Source organism: Neopelma chrysocephalum, unplaced genomic scaffold (assembly GCF_003984885.1).
Source record: "Neopelma chrysocephalum unplaced genomic scaffold, ASM398488v2 Primary Assembly neopelma1_22b, whole genome shotgun sequence".
NCBI classification, from domain to species: Eukaryota; Metazoa; Chordata; class Aves; order Passeriformes; family Pipridae; genus Neopelma; species Neopelma chrysocephalum.
This window is the reverse complement of record NW_020897690.1, coordinates 13,680,271-13,686,270: the sequence shown is the minus strand read 5'-3', so window position 1 is coordinate 13,686,270 and position 6,000 is coordinate 13,680,271.

Genomic DNA, 6,000 nt, shown 5'->3' with positions numbered 1-6,000 from the left:
AAAAGTTTGAGATTATGTTCACAGGTAGAAGGGTTAGAGAGCAAGTAGCCCACTCCTCTTGGACTAATTTCACCCCAACTCTACACTATTTTTTATCATAGGAAATCAGGAATTCCCATAGTTATAAGTATTACACAAATCCTTTAATCAGGATCCTGGTTGTCCTCAAAGACCTTGCAGTCAAATTTGCAAAGGTTAAGACAATAAAAGGGCATAAAGCTGGACACAGATATCCATACAGAATTCTCCAAGCTACCATAGAGTATAGGGGAGGTTAAGGGCCATCCACCTCAAGGAGAGGCTCTTCTCTCCTTCTACCTGTGGAGAGGCTCCTACTTCTCATTCCGTTCCCTGGTTCACTGGTATCAATTTTTACAAGGTCATTTGGAACATTGAAGGGAAGTGGCAGATGGAGATAGACTGTTTTATCAGGTTTTATGGCCTGTAGATAGGCAGGTCTAAATGTTGTTCTGATAATCAAATCTATAAAATAACACACACAATTCCAGTTTGAGAGATTTAGGAAACTCCTGTGTTTCAGTACTTATTTTTTCATTACATAATTCCTGGCCTATGGGTCTGGATTCAGCAAATGTTTCAGATCAAATTTTATAGAGATATTTTGTGCAGTGGAATCTGTAAGTTGTAGAACTGTCATTAGTCACAAAACACTTCAGGTTATTTTTCCCTACTTCCATTTTAGGTTGTTTGAAAAAGTTTCTATCTTGTAAATCTTGGGGATGGTCATGTGAAAGGTTAAGGGTTGGATTTGATGGTCCTCGTGGGTACCTTCAGCATATTCTATGATTCTGTAATCCATTAAGCATTCACTGTACATTCAGCGATGTGGGCACGTTGTAGAGATACCATCACTCTTCATTTTACTCTATGTCAGTTTGGCTATGCCACAGAGAATAGCATTATCTTCAGGAATAGAAACACTGTAGTTGATTTTAAGAAACTCTAGTGTAGCTGTACACTACATAGGCTAAAAGTGGAAGGCATAGGACTGGAATCTAATGAATGCAATATCACTAGAGAGAGGCTCCGGTTTTGCAGACAGTTTGACTTTAATTTAAACAATTTGATTTTGGTTTGGGGAAATTTTTTTCCCCCTAGAGCAACAAAAGGGTTGAGAAAACAACAGAAAAAAGGTTGATTTGATGCATGCATATAGACTAGATTGTACTCTTTCTCTGTTTTTATATTTTAATGCAGAATGCTTTCTGATTATCTTTTTATTTTCAAATACAGTCCTGTTTTCCCTCAAACTGCATTATAAACCTGTTTCCCTGCTTCCACTTCATCAATACAACTCCTGTTGTACAACTCCTTTATACCTATGGAAAGGTATAAAGTTATAGCTCAAATTTTAACAAGAAGGCAAAAATACCAAAAATATAATAATATGTTATAAAAAAAAATTAGCATTTCTTGTTTAAGTTTGGTTAGTTGTTTCTTTTATGTTTACACAATACAGGTGAAATTTTCAGCTTTAGTCACATAACATTGTACTCTATATTCACTGTTAGAACTGAAGGATCAAATAAGGAATGTTATTAGCTTAAAAAAATCATATAGTTTAAACAATGACTAAAATCTGCACTTTCCTGCAAGATGTTTTAGTTTCAGATTTGCTGTTGTTCCTGTTGAAAAGCAAGGAATCCTTTAAATAATCCTTTATTATTTTTAGGCTGTTAATTTATATCTGCTTAATTCCTTAAAAGGAATAATGCATAGTTGTAATGGAATGTAATTTAAATGGAACCTGGAATGGAAAAGTCCATATACTACCTATAAATGATTGGCCTATACTATGTGGATAATACAAATAGAATTTAAATTTTTTTCCCCTGTAATTTTCATGTCTACTTTGGGCTTTTTTTTCTTTTCTTTTTTTCTTTTTCCTTTTTTCTTTTTCCCTCTTTCTTTTTTCCCCCAAATGACAGCCAGAGATTTAAATTTGGGGTTTTGTCCATATGAATATCTATTTGCTTCACTGAGTTTGTAACAGTTCTGGTCTGAACTTCAAAATAGAGAATTCCTGGAAACTGTCTCAAAAAGTATTTCACTGAATGGAGGCATGGGGGAAAAATATTTACAGTGCTCAAGAACCATTACTTGCTAGTACCTCTAGTCATAGACATTACCTTGGAAATGCAAGTTTAATGTTACAATTATGCTAGCTATAATTGAACTACAAAAATATAATTGTAATAATCATATATATTCATTAGGAGAAGTTACATTTTACACCTAATTGTTGCTACTAATGTTGCAGATAGATAGAAAATTATCCTTGACACCACTTCTAGCAATACATATAAGTGACATAATGCAGTCATGAGATTTTAAAGGAATTTTTGGGCTCTTTTTATCTGCAATGAGATTTAATATTTTAAGAAACTCCGGAGTTGCAAACTGTATCTTTCATATAATCAAATTTCCAAATAACTTTTACTGGCATCTTAGTAGCTAAACAATGAATTTTCTTCTTGTTTCCAAAACAGTTATCCCTGATAAACACCCTAAATGAGGGAGATAGAATTTCATAAGAAGAGGTATACATCCTAACAGGTATGTAAGAAGCAATGGTAAAGCAATACAGAAACCTGGCCTTTTAAAATAGCGATTAAAAAAAATACATGAACCTTATTCCTTAATTATGTCAAAGAAAGAACACAATTCTTGGAAAAATACTCTTGATTTGTTCACTGAATATCCTTCTTCATTCCTCAAATATGTGCTGAGAATTGCACAGTATTCAGTGTGAGCTGTCTGAAATACAAACATAAATACAAATTTCATAAGGAGCCGTTTGTTAACTACAACTAAGAATTAATTTCAAAATACCTTAGAGATAACATATGTATTGCATTATAAGGGTAAAATGGACCTTTTTGGAGGATAGAAATAAAGTATATGAGATGAACTATTGAAGATAAGTTAAATAAATTCTTCTGCGAAAAATTTAAGCTTTCAATTTTATTATTTCTTCCAGGTATATGCTTTTTAAAAAGCAATTTCTTCAGAAAAGTAAAGTGGTTTTACTTAAAACTTATCATAAATGCTGTTTTGCAGTACTGAAGTCAAAGTGAATTACAAGCTTCTGTTTTTTTTCCTATGAATACTTTTGGACAATCTGATTATTGGCCTTAAAATCATGCTATTCAGTTCATTTTGCAAAGACTCCTCTATATTTCCATGTCCATGCAGATTAAACAGTAAATGCTAAATGAACAGCATGAGTCCTGCACCTATATGCTATTTTGACTAAAAAATTAATACGGATTTGTAACAAGATATTTTTTGTAATAACAAGTGCAGAAATCTTTCAAAACACTAAAAAAATGGCAGTTTGTTCTTCCTACTGGACAACTGCTATTACTTTGCCAAACTTGAATGCAGTATGTAATTCAAATAAGAATTTGCATGTTAGCATTTTATTAAGTATATTCAGACAAAGGACACAGCAAGACAAACATCAGTAAAAATGTCTAAATTATTTTACAATATTAAAGGTGTATGACATGAACATGACAAGCAGTGAATCAAACCGAGCCCACGTGGGTTTATGAAAGGCAGATCCTTCTCGGCTAACCTGATGTCCTTCTATGACAAGTTGACCCGCTTAGTGGATGAGGGAAAGGCTGTGGATTTAGTCTAAATGGACTTCAGTAAAGCCTTTGACACGGTTTCCACCGTTTCCACAGGGGGCACCTTATTGCTCTCTAAAATCACTTGAAAGGATGTTGTAGCCAGTTGGGGCTTGGCCTCTTCTCCCAGGTAACAAGGGACAGGATGAGAGGAAATAGCCTCATGTTGCACCAGTGAAGGATTATACTGGATATTAAAAAATAATTTTTCATGTAAAGGGTTCTCAAGCATTACCACAGGTTGTTCAAGGAAGTGGCTGACTTACCATCCCTGAAGGTATTTAAAATATGTGTAGGTGCAGCACTGAGGGACATGGTGAACTTGGCAATGTTCAGTTCATGGTTGGACTTGTTGATTTTAGAGGTCTTTTCCAATCGACATTAAACTATGAACCTATGAGTAGATTGTGTTTCCTTACACACACTACTGAAGGTGGCATAAGCCAATGCTTGCTTTTCCCTGGCACACTGTGCACTCATGTCACAGCTGTTAAAGTCATAACCACCTCCTGTTTGAAAGAGTTGGGGTTGAAGCCTTTCACATTTTATATTCAATACTTGGTAAAATGGAGAAATTCAAGACAAGAAAGGTAAATACAGTGGGAGTAAATAAAGCAAATGAGTTTTGGATTAAGGGTTATCTCATTTCTGCAGGTTTTCCAGAGGATGAAAAAAAAAGGAAATTGGAAGCTCATTTTAACCAGAAGCAAATTTGATAATTAAATGTCCCCTTGAATTCTCTCTTTTTTTTTTTTTAATTTGGAATTTACATTTTTTGCACTTCAGTAACAAGCTGTTCTTCCAGATCAAGTAGGGGTACAGAACATACAGCTTTAATAGGAAGCCCCTGGCTCTTAATGTGATAAAAATTTATGTAGGATTAGCCTATCTACTTCTCCTGCTGGACTACAAACAAATAGAAAGGAATGTTATCACATTTAACTTCCACTACTGGAAAGAAAGAGAAAGGAACAGCATCATTAAAATGGAGTCACTTCATATATATATTAGTTAGAACAGAAAAATGGAAATAAAATGGTGCATTCCTGAGATTAGTTTCTTAACTTAAGCATCTTGAATTATATCCCTACATTTGGGAAGTAAAAGTTTACCCTGCACTGTAAATGTATTTCTTCTTTTTTAGGTATAAATAAAGAATTACTCACCTCACACCGAGTCATAACAGTGTAAAGGCAGTATAAAAGAATGACAGGTTACTGTGTTATCCTTCTTTCCCTAGCAATGTGCTGAATACTTGCTTTTAATGACCCCTTGGTCTGTGCCAATTGTGCTGGTTATTGATATGTTGTAAACATTGATGTAAATTCAAAATCCTAGTTCCTGTAAGAATGATACTTCATGTTGTGTCCAATATAAAACTCCAGCTGAATTGTGTTAATCTATCATGGAAACATGGTTGGTAACAGAAAAATAAATTGAGTGTAAACCAGAAGACATTGCCTGCCTGTTTTAATAATTTATCTGATTCTTTCATCTGCAGTTTTATCTGGAAAGCAGAATTGTAGCTATTTCTCAGGCCTGAATTATCAACAACATATCAATAGTTCTTAGCTCAAATAGAGCAGCAGAGGAGAAAAGAGAACAAAAAAAAAAACAAAACAAAACCAAAAAATTTAAAAATTTAAACTAGGTTAGCAAACTAGACTCTAGATGACTCCAGCAATTATGTAAGATCATGATTCCTGTAGTAGAAACAAGTAGCCTATGACGTTAAGACAGAAGTAGGACTAGCAGGACAAAACTAAAAAACACAAACAAAAAAAGAACACAGTAAAAGAATTGTCAAAACATGATACAAAATCATTTTCCCAAAAAAAAGCTCATACAGACTTAATTATTTTTGATACTACACTAGAATTTTTCAATTGTTGGAAAACAAGTAATAGCATGAGCACACCAAAGTAACTTGATGAGGACCACTCCTCAAGATGTAACGTGTGGACAGGAAAAGTAAGTTTTGCAAGGAATATTTTGATTTTTTTTTAAAGAAGAAAGTTAATGTAAATTCTATATGCCTCTGTAGGATGCTGTCTATATGAACAGAAATTTCATTGCAAAAACTTTTCCTGAGCTTTAACCTCAATATATTACACATAACCTGCTAAGGTATCTTCACTCAAATACTAACATAGCTTTTAATTCTACTTCAACCAAAGCAATTATCTTGGAATAGGAGGAGCAAAATAATGCACATAAGATGGTTGTCTGGACATGGTTTGCTCATATTTTTTTGCCCTTATTTATTTTCCATATGTTTTTGTATAGATTAGGAAGTCTGAAATTGCCATTTCAAAGCCACCATACTCTGAATGCCCAGAATGGA